Source organism: Cynocephalus volans, chromosome 4, assembly GCF_027409185.1.
Source record: "Cynocephalus volans isolate mCynVol1 chromosome 4, mCynVol1.pri, whole genome shotgun sequence".
Taxonomy (NCBI): Eukaryota; Metazoa; Chordata; class Mammalia; order Dermoptera; family Cynocephalidae; genus Cynocephalus; species Cynocephalus volans.
The window spans coordinates 63509151-63524400 of record NC_084463.1 but is presented as its reverse complement, the minus strand read 5'-3'; the positions used below and the strand labels follow the sequence as shown (position 1 = coordinate 63524400).

The 15250-nt window shown below is 36.2% G+C and overlaps 1 pseudogene; it reads right to left on the bottom strand.

Annotated features, from left to right (window-relative positions):
- Positions 1-8429: 8429 nt before the first annotated feature.
- LOC134376163 (tripartite motif-containing protein 51-like) lies at positions 8430-15035 on the bottom strand (annotated as a pseudogene).
- Positions 15036-15250: the final 215 nt, after the last annotated feature.

Sequence of the window (15250 nt, the reverse complement as noted above, 5' to 3'; positions counted from 1 at the left end):
CCTCCCTCCTCTCTCCCCCTTCTCTCCCCCCTCTGGGTCACTGATGCTACTACCAAGACCCTCACCAGATGGGTTCCCTGGACTTTAGACTTCCCAGCCTCTGAAACTGTAAGGAATAAGTTTTGCTTTCTTTACATATTACCCAGTTCCAAGTAATTTGTTATAAGTAACAGAAATGGACTAATACAGGTGCCAAAAATATGCAATAGGAAAAGTACAGCTTATTCAAAAAATCATGCTGGGAAAACTGTATGTACACATGCAGAAAACTGAAACTAGACCTCTATCTCACCATACACAAAAATCACCTCAAATTGGATTAAAGACCTAAATTTAAAGACCCAAAACTATGAAACTGCTAAAAGAAAACATGGGGGAAACACTATGCGAAATGGGAGTGGGAAGTGCTTTTTTGAGCAAGACTACAAAGGCACAGGCAACTAAAGCAAAGAATACATAAATGGAACTACTTAAAACTAAAAAGCTCCTGCGCAGCAAAGGAAACAATCAGAGTGAAGAGACAACCTACAGAATGGAAGAAAGTGTTTGTAAACTACACATCAGACAAGGGGTTAATATTCAGAACATTCAAGGAACTTAAGAGCAAAAAATAAAACAAATAACCCAATTAAAAAATGGGCAAAGAATCTGAACAGACATTTCTCAAAAGAAGACATGCAAATGGCCAACAGGCACATGAAAAAAAGTGCTCAACATCACTAATCAGAGAAATGCAAATTGAAATCTCAATGAGATATCCTTTCACTCCTGTTAGAATAGTGACTGAGAATAGTGACTATTATAAACATGACAAAAAAATTACTGGCAAGCATGCAGAGAAAAAAGAACCTCCTACATTGCTGTTGGGAGTACAAATTGGTACAACCACTGTGGAAAACAATATGGAGCTTCCTCAAATAAATACAGACCTACCCTGCAACACAGCTATCCCAGTACTGGGTAAATATCCGAAGGAAACGAAAACAATATATCAAAGAGACACCTGCACTCCCATATTCATCACAGCACTTTTCACAATAGCCATGAGAGGAAATCAGCCTAAATGTCCATAAATGTATGAATGCATAAAAAAAGACTGTGGTATATAGACACAATGGAATACTACTCAGCTATAAAAAATACGATACCTATCATTTGCAGCAACATTGATGGAACCAGAAACCATCATGTTAGTTGAAGTAAAGCACAAAATGACAGATATTGCATCATCTCATTAATATGTGGAATCTAAAAATGAAAGTTGTTCTCATGGATGTAGAGAGTGGAATTGTGGTTACTGGTGGTTGGGGGCAGGCAGGAGGAAAAGTGGTGGATTAATGGGTACAAAACTATTATCTACACTAAGTGAATCATTGTGCAGTATATTCATGTACTGAAGCAACATACTGTACCCCACAAATATGTACAAATTAATGTTAGAATATTTTGAATAAGAAATTATAAAAACAAACTAAAGGCTCTGGAAAATGTGTATGACATAACCCTACCGGGAAGATGAGAAAAAGAAGCAGAAATATGTGTCTAAGAAAAATCAAACACTTAAGGAATTAAATGTCATTTCTCACAAAGTCACGAACTTTTTTTATACTAAAAAGTATCAGAATAAACATGCAAGGTTACTTCAAAAAGTCTGTGGAACGACAGAATTAAAAGATAATGCAAACCTTTCAATGAACTTTTTAGAATGCTCTCATGCTATTTAAAATCATATACAGTATGATTGGGACTGTTTTCAGAAGATATGTATAGATGAAGATAATCTCTCTCTCAACAGAAGGTCACACATAGGGACAAATAAAACATCAAAAGAAAATTGCCATTATGAAGAAATGTGCAGTTGCTACGTGAGCTAATGGAAGAAATCACTTGTCTATGTTATTTCCATTTTGTCTTCTTCACCTGTACACAGAAATACTCTGTTTACCACCCATGGACAAAACAAGGTGGGAAAAATGATTATACATATAAAGACACACTAAAATTAATCACCAAAATGAGTGACCCAAATTAGCCACTTTCAATGCTTTATTTTGTACTCTTTAAAAACCCGCACCATTTACCCCAATACAAAATAGTTATTATTATGTCAATCTTGGTTAGACTACAACCTTTAGTTCAATACTCTTGCTTTTAAATAACCTTAATGTAAAGGGTATCTATTGATGAGAGAAGAGCAATATATTCTACAATCATATCACACTTGCTATCAAAAGATCATCCACTTTAGGAAATATGTAAACCCCAAGTTAAAATGACAACCAGTGTTATCTAATATATTGTGCTTATAAAATAAATAACTGGAAGTAATCAAAATTCCCATTCTGGACCAGAATGAGTCCAGGCGATTCTCTCATTCCTGTTACTTTGCTGTGGTAACCAACGCCACATTTCCACAGCCATCACCAATTTCTGGATTGCTACTGAGCACTTTAATGACCAAGGCTGCAACCTGAAGTTTCAGGAAAGTTAGTACTTTTCACATTCTACAACAAGAGTTTCCAAGGAAGTTAAGATATCACGCCAAAGAAACTACATGATATCTAGGACTTTCTCTCTAAAAATTCACAATCTGTATGTATAAGGAATAAAAATAAAAGTTACGTCATACTATACATTTAAATAAAAAGATAGAGATTAAATTTTTCTAGCTCAAGAATAAACTGAAAGTAACTACATAATTTTTATTATCTTGGCACATTACTTCTGCTTGGGAAGCTCTTAAGTATACTGAGAGTCGAATTAATTCCTCTATTTTTTATTTTCAAGGGAAGAAAGTAGGGATTCATCTACTCAGAAACCTGTACTTGCCTGATAATTGGCCTCATCAGCATTTGTAGCAAAATCCACCCAAAATACATCGAACAAGGTCTGGGGTTCTGTTTTCTCTGGGCTCTCTGGATGGCAACTGCAACTTTCTGAGGTCTTCGCAGGCCAGCCAACTCCAAATGACTCTGAGCACAACACACTTTGCTTTTCAAACCCCTTTATGTGAGGATCCTTGTAGCCACGGTGTGATGAGTTTTTTCAGCAGGTAGGACCAGCTGAAGGACCTGTCTTCTTCTTATTGATTACATGAACTCACTAGTGCTGGTTTATCCCCATCATTGATGTTTAAACAACACCCACTTGGCAAATTCTGGTCTGAGTTTCTAGAATTTCACATTCTGCTTGCATGCTCACTCTCACCTGTGACAATATTTAATATGATGTATGAATATATGTCCTTCTCTTCCTTGATAATTTCTGCCCTCTCTACACTATGTTCTAAAATAAATACCACAGAACACTGTTGTTGGATCCTATGGTAAGAATATGTTTGGTTTGGGAAATAATCACCAAATTGTCTTTCAAAGTGTCTGTACCATTTTGCATTCCCACCAGCAATGAATAAAAGTTACTGTAGCTCCACATCTTCCCCAGCATTTGGTGTTGCCACCTCTTCATATTATTAGATGTCAATTAGTACTTGTTAATAAATTATTATTAAAAAAAATACATTAAGATAAACACCATGATAATCCGGAGTAAAAAAAAAAATCAGGAATTCCAGTTGTGTTTCTTTTCAGAGCTTGTCTTTTAGCAGAAACTGTGTTCTCTTTGCACTCTTTCAAGACCTATTTTAAAATATCCTTAGTAGATAGAATATTTGAAAGCATAGGAAATTTCACAATACAAGGAAGTTTTTTTTTCATAAGTTAGAACAAAATAGAAGGTGGGATTTCTCTATCTTCCTCTCCACAACTTCACAAAATAGAGGACAAATAGATCACAAAGTAAGCAATAAGCAAGCTGTATGAAAATCACACAGAAATGATACAGTTCAAGTATCATCTTAAACTAGGGGGATTCAGGCAAGCTTCCCATTTGAGAAATGCAGCAGAAATAGATACTTTCTGACAGAAAACTTGAAAGCAAATGTAGGTGGTAATCCTTTTAATTTAAATTTGGTACTACCAGACAGGCTTTGAAATCTGTCTGGCCAAGCCCCATTTTAGAAGAACCTTTGTCAATGTTAGGATGTCTTGCCACTTAAAATAGTACCTCTCTGAAATACAGTAAGTTGTGATTCACTGTACATTCTCCTGAAAAGAATGTGTGAAATGATAATAAAGGAAGAAGAAATATTTGTTCTGACTGCTGTTGTTACAAACTTTCTGATGACCATGCCTATTTTTCTTAGAAGTTACCACACCTCTTTCTTCAGAAAGCATTAAAACAATGGAATTGGTGTTTTTGTTTGTTTGTTTTATTTTTGATCAAAGCATGATTTATTATACATAATTTGGGGGGGGTACAACGTTGACTACAATCACCTGTGTACGACATGTGTTGATCAAATCAATGTTCTAAGACACTATCCCCATTGAGTAGATTAACACAGGAGAGTAAAAATATTCTGTGAAAAAACTCTAAAGATCTGATAATAACTGATTGCACCTGAAATCAATTAGCACCACTTACGGATTTTTACACCAGGTTTGCTTAAAGCAGTGGTTCTCAAATTGTGGTCACCAGATCAGCAGCATCAACTGGGAACATGTTGGAAAGGTCAAATTCCAGAGACCCACCTCAGAGTTACTGAATCAGGCACCCTGGAGGGGAGCCCAGCAACATGTTTTAACAGGCCCTCCAGGTGATTCTAGGTTTTGCTGTCCTATTGCATGGCTTCTAAACTGAGCTACAGCTTTATGTTATATATTACACATAACTTCAAGTAATAGTACACACATACCCACACCTTTAAACACACAGATACATAAATACATATAGAATAAAGTTGAGAATTTTTTATTCAGTCCCGTCTAAAAGGCTTTTGCTTCTCTCTGGGTCTAATGCCAAGACAATGATAGTCTACAATCAAGAACTCAGTTATGATGTGTATGTATATTTTCCATGTTGCTGCAAATTGTAGGATTTTATTTTTCTTTTTATAGCTAAATAGTACTCTATTGTGTATATATGCCACAGTATTTTTTATCCATTCATCTACTAGTGGGCATTTAGGTTGATTCCATGCATTGGCTATTGTGAATAGTGTTGCAATGAACATGGGAGTGCAGGTGTCTTTTTGATATAGTGATTTCATTTTCTTTGGGTATATACCAGTAGTGGGATAGCTGGGTCATAAGGTTAATCTATTTTTGTTTCTGTGAGGAACCTCCATACTGTTTTCCACAATGGCTGTACTGATTTACATTCCCAGTAACAATGCAGGAGGGTTCCCTTTTCTCCTCATCCCCATCAGCACTTGTTATTTTCTGTCTTTTTGATAATAGTCATTCTAAATGGAGTGAGGAAATACCTCATTGAGGTTTTAATTTTCATTTTCCTGATGATTAGTGGTTTTGAGCATTTGAGTTCCTTATATATTCTGGATATTAGCCTCTTGTCTGATGTGTAGTTTGCAAACATTTTCTCCCATTCTATAGGTTGTCAGTTCATTTTGTTGATAGGATCCCTCGCTGGGCAGAAGCTTTTTAGTTCGATGTAGTCTCATTGGTGTACTTTTGTTTCAATTGCCTGTGCCTTTGTAGTCTTGCTCAAAAAAGTACTGCCGAGTCTCATTTCATGTATCACCCCTCCTATGTTTTCTTCTAGTAGTTTCATAGTTTGGGGTCTTAAATTTAAGTCTTTAATCCAATTTGAGGTGATTTTCGTGAATGGTAAAAGATAGGGGTCTAGTTTCAATCTTCTCTTAATGGATATCCAGTTTTCCCAACCCCTTGTGTTCAAGAGACGATCCTTTGCCTACTGTATATTCTTGGCACCATTGCCAAAACTCAGTTGGCTGTAAGTGTGTGGATTCATTTCCAGGCTCTCTCTGTTCCGTTTTTCTATTTGTCTGTTTTTATGCCAGTAACATGCTGTGTTGGTTATTATATCTTTATAGAATATTTTGAAGTCAGGTAGTGTGATAGTTCCAACTTTGGTTTTTTGTTTGTTTGTTTGTTTGTTTGTTTGTTCAAGATACTTTTAGCCATATAGGGTCTTTTGTGGGTCCATACAAATTTAGCAACAACAACAAAAAAGAATGTTATAGGTATAGCAGATTATTTTAGACTAATAATAACTTAATTTTGGTGTCTAAGAAAAAAAAACAACTCTATCCTTTAATGTCATTACCCCTTTACCTTTTGAAATTCTGTTGTTTCAAGTTGCATCTTTTAATATCTTTTATATAATTGTTGTATTTGTTGTTGTCTTCTGTTTGCCTTTAGTTTTCATACTAAGGATATAAGTGGTTTATTCACCACCCTTTCAACTTTATGTTCTCTATGTACTTACATTATTCGTGAGTTATGTAACATCAGATGTTTTCTTGCTGCTCTTTAGGCCTCTCAGCAAGGGCAGGAAATAAAATTTTCTGCCTGACATGGCCTGACCCATCTCAGATGCTAAAGGAGAGAAAAGCCAGGAAGTCCCAGTTCAGGGAGCTCCTTGGGTCAACTTAATTTATAACTTGCATTACAACAAAACAAAAACAACAACAATGGTAAAAATGAGAAAGAAAGAATTTTTTAAAAAGAATAACTCATATTCCCACTCTTCTACAATTTGGCAATTAAATATAGATGACCTTTTTGTTCTTATATATTTCTCACCAAATGACTCAGCTATGGGAATGCAATATTTGGAAAGAGTGGGAATTATTGTCTGCTCTTTCAATCTTCAGAAATAAATGTATATATACATTTCACATGGAAAATCTACTAAGTCTTTAAAATTTTGATTTTTGAAGGTGATCTTAGATTTCAAAAGCACAATCTCTCTCTCTTGGGGGCCTACAGATAAAAATCTCAAGGGCTTTATTTTCCAATTCTTAACCAATTTTATTAGCACAATTATTTTCTCATTGAAGTACAGAAGTGTGTATTTATTAAAAAAGTAATATATTTTTTAAAATATTAACTAGTTTTTTTTAGGGATGATATTAAAGCAATTTTATTTTATCCTTTTTTCTGTATTTTATAAAATGTTAATGAGAAGACTGTGGTATTTGTGTAATCAGAAAATAAAATATATATTTTTTGGTCCCACTTATTTGTAAGAAAATAGAATGGTTGATCCTTACAGTTTTCCAGGCATTTGGGGCTAATTTCTAGCCCTGCATAGAAGACAGACCTCTATGTTTCCTGAGGAAAATCTACACCAGATTCTACAAAGGTGATTCTATAAAGTGATATAAAGGTAAGATTCAGTTTTGAGTTTCACGTTCCTTTGAACTTTTCTCTGGTAACTACTGCTATCATCCAGGTGAAAATAAGGTAGGGCTCTTTGACAAAATTATTCTCAACAAACCCTTATCTGGTATCTTTTCCAATAAATCTAGAAACTTGAGATGCTGAAACCAAGCTCTGGGAAAAGTTCTGGGTGGTTGGGAGAAGCCAAGAATGAACAATGCTTCAATAATCTGGTTTAGAAATTTCACTTTCCTCACCTTCAGCACATGCTTTTCTGCAGTATCCTGACTTGAGGCTGCACTCTAAGGAATACCCCATGTTCGGCAACAACCACATAAGAGCAGACCAGGCAGAGCCCTCCATCCATATCCTGTGTGTCACAGAGAAAGCTTTTCCCTCTGCATCCTCCACAAGGCTTCTTCTCATTTGGGTGGCCTTTTTGAGAACTTCCCCTTTTTATGCAGATTAATATCAAAAATGATTTTGCCCAGTATTTACTAAATATGATTTGTAGATGCACAAACAAAAAGAACCTAAAACACAAAAATTATACCAAATTGGATGGTGCAATGTGGAAATATGGGCCTTCAATTTCCACTATAAGTATACCGTGCTGGTGGTGAGGTGAGAGGAAGTGTTGGAAAAAGCAGCTGCCCTGAGTTATCCTGGGCTTCATAAACCATCAGAAGGACCAGGAGACCATGTGGCTTTTCCCAGAATGGCAGTGTTACATGAAGACAGCACCTGGTGTATTATTCAGGGTTCTCCAGAGAGACAGAAACAAAAGTATATGTCTGTAATAAATATATAGCAGTGGATTTAGTAGGGGAATTGGCTCACAGGATTGTGAAGGCTGAGGAGTCCCACGATAGGCCATCTGCAAACTGAATGCCCTTTAGCGTGGCTCAGTTGAAGTGTGAAAGCCTCAGAACAAAGGAAGCCAATGGTGCCGTTGGTTTAAATGCTAGAACACAAGAGCTGAAGAGTCTTGAGTTCTGATGTTCACAGACAGAAGAGCTGAATGTATCCCAGTTCTTGCAGATAAAGAAAGATTCATCTTTTCCTCTGTTTTTTTTTTTTTCCCCCTCTCAGGGTCTCCAGTAGATTGGATGGTGCCCACTCATCTCGAAAGCACATCTTTCCCACCTAGTTCATTCAGGCCCACGTGCTAATGTCTTCTGGAAACACCCTCGTAGACACACCCCAAAATATTGCTCTACCAGCTTTCTAGCAAAAAGGGATGCTGTATATAAGGGAAATTTTAGCAACATTAATAAAGCTCACAGTTCTACCTTCATAATCCATGAATACTCCTATTAGTTCAATCACCCTGGGCACATAATGCCATAAAAATGGGGAGATGGAAAAGACATTGCAGTGAATGTCCTCCTTAACACATCCAAGAAGAAAGAATCCCTCCTTCTCGTCTATCTTATCATAACTATTCTTCTCTTTCTAATAATCATTACAGACACCAAAAGACAAATTCCAAGAGTCCCCCACATCCACCTCCCAGTAATGTCTGCCAGAGGTAAAAGTCTGCAAACCCCACGCAAGAAAACATCCAGGTTTTGGAGAGATATAGGATGCATCATGAGGATCACATCCAACACTAGTCCTTCTCAACTCTCCAGATAGGAGGACTTGACTATTGACTCTTTGAGGATCCAGAGAAACATCCACTCAAAAAAGAAAAAGCATACATAGACATATATGTAAATAATGAAAATTTAAAGCCCTGAGATAAAAGTTGTTCTACCAAAAGGTTAATTTCCTGAAAAATATAAGGTTACAACAGTGAGAATAGCTTAGGTTGTAATATCTAATAAATTATAGGGATGATGAAAACATCTACAGAGCAAACAAATCCCTAACCAAAAATATTGAAAATTTTTGAGAATTCAAATATTGAGAGTCAAATGTAAAATCAATCTCTTTCAATTCAGTTTTCAAATCAAAATAGCCAGTAGATTATCTCCTGAACTTTCTTTTTAGTTATACAGGTTAGTATCAGAAAGACATTTCTTATTTCTAAGTAATAGTGTCATCATTTTGAATGAGATGTGAAGATATTCCCTTATCTAAGAACCTCTAAGGGAACTGGAAGAAAATCTATATGTCCATATGTGCATTTTTAAATAGAACATGCAGCTTTTTATATTGTAAGCTGAAATTATTTTTGTTTTTATTACTACTTTAGTCTATAAGAAATTCCTTTTACGTTTTTACATTGTAACTCATATTTTTTACATTATATGAATACAATCTATCCACTGTGAAAAAAATTAAAAACAAACAAGCTCTAGCAAGCTATATATCCCCCCAAAATTGCTTAACAATTCAAAATTAAATATACTGAATAAATGTATAATTTTGTATGTAACATTGAGAAATTAAGCTGAAATCTGATCACTGATCCATTTATTAAAATTTTCATTTTCTATGTGTCATTCCTTTTACTAACTGTATGACTCACTACATATGAACCTGGGTCATATTTATGTTTTGCACTATCATTAACTCTTGATATTGTAAATCTGCCTGTAAGGACATACTCAGTTAAAGGATTGCATAGTTATATGATTCATTTCTGAAAATATCTAAAACCATTAACAAAGGGGAAAATATTTCTCACGGGCTCCTAACAATAAATACTAGATCACGGGAATACAGCCAATGGGTTGACACTCACCTTGGAAGTGGTTGAGCCCGTCCATCAGTCCAGTGATAGGCCCCACACTGATCTCTGGATGCAAAGGTTGGGGCGTGTGCACCAGCACTGATGTACTCCTGCAAGGACAAAGATGCAGGGCAGCCATAAAAAATATTATTCTTATATATAAGAGACTTCATCAGAATACTTTTAATGCACTAATTTTGAAATTTAAAAATTACCACCTTGTCAAATTCTTATTCACAATTCCTGAATTTTTAAGTATATTGCTAAAATGTCAGCATTTAGTCTAATTGCTCCTGCTATTGCCCAGAAATCTGTAAAGATCCTTAGTCTCTTATGCCCTTGAGCATATTCAGGAATGAAATTCTGGTGTCCATTAGCAAACTTCGCTGAAATCTCCATCTGGAAATGAGGGGTTCTCTGAAGACTGGTGTGTCTGTTGCTATCTTCACAGGGTAGAAATTGCGGAACTTCTCCAGACAGGGAGATCTGCTTCCTAAAGCAGAGCTTTCCTAGAGGAAAACACAGCTGTTAACACCTTAAGGGTTTGTTTCATCTATTTTTCAAAACTTGTGCATATAGAGTCTGTTGATATACTCTCTTTCTCTCTCTTCCTTTCTCCCCAGCATCTGCTGGCAACCTCTGTGAGGTATTTGACTTTTTCACCACCTACAAAACTCAGCGGTCCTCCTTCATACGTGTAGGCTTTGGAGAACTAAAAAAAGTCAGGAATGAAGGGACAATTTTTTATCATTTTGTTTGTTTGTTTTTGCAACATTTGTATTAAACCTGCCAAATAAAATCACTCAGCATGACACTAAAAAGATGTATACCTGGATGGGAGAGGGGAAAAGTAGATCCAGGCAGATATTGAATTAATATCCCAATAAATTATGCCATCACTTTAGTAGATCCTGCCTGATATTTGGGGAAACTCTGAAAGATCATTTGCTGGAATCCAGGTACACACTCACCTGTGCATTATGTCTCCAAAAGCCCGTGAGAAGAAAAATGGAAACAGTGCTTTTCACAAGATACCTCTTCCACTAGGTCTGGGGTAAGATTGTGAAATGGTTTCAGAAGTTTTTATTTCCCCACTGTCTTTCTTCCTGGGAAGCATTTTCTATGTCCTAACAACAACAACAACAACAACAACAACAACAACAAACAACAACAACAACAACAACAAGAAAATCAGTCTACCCTACTGTCATAAATTAATGTCCTGGTAAAATCTGATTTTTGAAGACATTCTCAGTGTGAGACAAGGGGGAGGAGGCCTGGGGAGTCTCTGTGCTCTGCTATAACTATGAATAAGTTAATCAGCCATCGTTCCCAGGCCCTAACTAATTCCAAAGTTGGTATACCCCAAAATGATAGTAATGCAAGCCTAGATTCCCAAATTGCTCCATCTTTCTATGTCCATGAGTTAACCTAAATGTCAATAAACAGCTTATTCTTTTTCAAATTTTCAAAAAGTCAAAATATATTATTAATTTTTAGGTGGGAAGTATTTCTTGAGGATGTTACCTTAACCATTCTACAAAATTCTGTTGTTCATGGATAAAGTAGGAGGGATCTCTGGTTTGTAGAATCCCTTAGAGAGGCAATGTCCTTGAAACTAAGTAGCTGCAGTTTTAGAACGATGTTTTTGGAAACAAATGATGAAAATAGAATAGGAGATGGATTTCAGTTGAGACAGAAAAATAACTTCACATGAATGTTCAACATCCTGATACCCCATTTGTCAGTCATTACCTGGAACAGCTCCATATCTGTTTCCTTCAGTTCCTCATATGTCCTTAATATCTCCCTCTTTGGAGCCATTCTGAATTTACTTTCCTTGAGTTGTTAAAAAATGTCCTTGCCCTCCTTTCATAGTCTCTCTAACTGATGTTTCTCCTCTTCATGAAGAATTGCAGGCATCTTCTGACGTTCAGCTTTGGTTGCTTCTCTCCTTAAACTCATAACCCTGCAATGACACTGGGTTAGTCAAACCATCAACCTATTTCTCCATCTCCTACGGAATCTCATTGATTCTGTTTTGTATCAATTATTTTTAACCCTCCAAAAAAATTTTATTCCAATTTTTTTTGCATTAGGATAAACATAGTTTTATCCAACCAATTACAGTCACTTAATTCATGATAAAGTGTTTTCTAAGACAGTCATAAAGAAAAATTAACTTCATTTCTTACTTGCAACCCCTATGTATGGAAAGGAAACCCAGTTCACGCTTGATAGATGGATTTTACAGCTATAGCATCTGGACTGGAATCTATTATTTAGCCCTTTTTCTGAGATTTGGGGCAAGGTACTTTAAACCATTTTATATGTGGTGACCTCAGACTAGCCTGTTCCTTTCCATGCATTTCCTCCAGGCAAACCTGTTCTATTAAGGCTTCAGTTACCATCTCACCTCCATTATCTCTCTGATCTCCTTTCCTTCAATTCTACTGTTACTCCATTCTGCCACATAGACCTCACGGTGGTTCCTTAAACCACCTTCCTACTCATGTTCCCAAATGCAATAACATTGCACGGGCTCTCTTTGCCACCTAGAATTCTCCCGCTGTGTACATGCTCATGATTGCCTTTCTCTTCAGGACTTTGTTTCAATGTGAATTTTCTATTGAGAACTTTTCTGACCCCCCATCTAAAACTCAACACGCATTTCCATGACCTACTCTTCTGTACTTTTTGTCAACTTCCCTCCTTTATTATTCTTCAAGAAACGTATCATGCTCTAACATATCATATATTTTTCTTATTTACATATTGACCATTTGCCTTTATTTAACCTTGTTAGGGCAAGGATATTTTCTGTCTTGTTTACTGTTACATTTTCTAGGTTAACAGTTGGCATAGTCTTGGTGCTCATAAAATATTTTTAATTAATATTCATTTAAATTATCACATCCTCAAGATAACCATCTACAAAGAAAAAATCACTTATTTTTAAAATTCTTTTCAAGTACTCAGAGTTCTCCTTATATTTATATATCCATTTCCATATTATGGCATGTTTACATGTACCCCTCAACATACAAAACCACATCTCTCATCATATTCCCCCACCACACATGATATGTTATTCAATTATAATTGCTTAATTTCAGGGTGTCCTTAGATTTGAGCCACTGCTCCCTCTGCCTGAGATTTTTCATCCATTTCCAAATGCTGTTTGTTCACCAGCATTCAGATCAATCCTTACCCTGCCTTTGAAGTTTCACTGGAATCTTCGATGCCTCCCAAATATCTCCTATACCCAACATTTAACCCATCCCAGCATATATGACAGTCTGTCTGATGCCTCATGTAGTTGTTGGTGTATAAGTACCGCGTTGCTTTACCTGGGAATAAACTAGCATGCTTTCGGTGATAACTGTGGCTTAGCTAGAAATTCAGCACTAGCCTCCTAAGATCTGGTTGTGGTAGTTTCCATATTCAGGTTTCTGTGATTTTCACAAGCTTTTTGCCATAAAGAGTACATTTTTCTTCATAGGCTTCTCCAGCAAAATAACCATGAATTGGAGTGCCATTGAAAAGAATAATGTAACATTCATACCCTAACATATGGAGGGGGTCCAGAATGAGAGAAAAACCAGCCCCATTGAAAATAAAGAGGTTTTAATGTTTCCCTTATTTACTTCAGATGTTCGTCATATCTGGGAGGCTTGAGGCAAAGGAACTCCAGAACAGACATTCTGAAAGGACTACACTAATAGAGTCCTCTGATACCCAAGGAAACCGACCCACAGGAATTTTATTTGTCCTTTACAGAAATGGATCTTCGGAGGCATCACTTGCCCTGTGTTCCTCAGCAGCCTACTAAGATACAGTGTCTGTGAATCTTGTGCTCCTGAGATTGACAGGAGGGCAAATAGTGTAGATTTTTGTCCTCTTCACAGAAGATCTCCTTTATCTCCTTGTGGGTCTTACACATATGTTCCTCAAAACTCAGGAATTGCCAGAGACTGGCTTTTCTGGCAAGGGAACCCAGTTTCTTCATATGAATATTGGTTTTAAGTCTCTCTGCTATGCTGATCTCTTGCATTCACAACAGTGAGCAGGAACTGAGATGTCTTGCCAGCAGAGGTAGAGACATGGCCTGCAAAAGCTGCACCCACAGCCCATGGTGACTAAGTCAATGAAGTACTTCATGCAGATGGAGCATGTGAGACCCTTCTGGAAGAATGCAAGATTCTGGGATCCATGTTTCTGAGAAAGAAGTAACAGGTCATTTCTGGGCCTGGGTTGGCGAGAAGTTTCTGAAGTTCTGTGTGCATAGTGATGGCTATACCCTCTTTTCTTAAAAAATGCTCCTTAAAGCAGGATACGCTCTATTTATTCTAGGACATAAATGAAAAACTGAGGCACAAGGAGAGCTGTCAGCTTTATAGCAGACCTTACTCTGACTACAAAACTTACCACCCCTTCCACTCCAAGTTGTCACTCCCTAAAAGAATTCACATTTGTTCAAGTATTGATTTCTTGGATGTGGATATAGGATTTGGGTTGTGGTCCTAATTGCTCTAAAACAGTCATAACTGTCCCCATTATTCTTTCCAATAAGTGATAATAGATTCGGGAGTGAGTGAGAATCTCTATTTTGGCCAATGAAATATGAGAAGAAGACGGTCAGAGGGTTCTATAAAATGTCCTTAGAGAGAGGAACACAGAAGCACAGCTCCTTAAAACACAAACAAAACAAAACAGAATACAAATCAAACCAATCTAGGTTCATTCAAATAAAAAAAAAAAGATAGAAATTGGGGTCATTTATCTTCCTGGGGATTAAATTAACTTCTGCCCGGTGCAATACAAACTCTGAACTGACTTTTTAAATTTTTTTTTAATGAACATATATTTTTATCACAACCCTAACTGGTGGGTACTATAAAGTATTATAATTCTGCTTCCTGGCAGAAAAATTGAGGCAGAGGGTTTAAGTAACACATCCCTCTAAATTTGTTTTAAAAGAGTTTATTTATTTATTTTAATATGAAATATATATAATCACATTTCAGCTGCAATATTTATTTTGGCAGTTCTACATAGTCAATTTTACTGTCCTTTCTTTAATAACACTGAAGAATTTAACGAAAGAACCAAGAATCTTAGAATTACAATTAGATTTGACAGGCCAGAGTCATTGTCAGGAACTTATTAATAGTTTAATAAAAGGAAAATCTCAAATCTAATGACAACGTGCCACACACATAAAATTATTCCTTAAAGTAACAATTTATTTGGTCTAACAATCAGGTTCTGATTTCTAAATTAGGATATTTCGGGAATCTCCCAATTTCCCTTCTAGTCACTGTTCTACATTTCTCATTATTATTTTAGGAATTTAAAATCAGTCCAC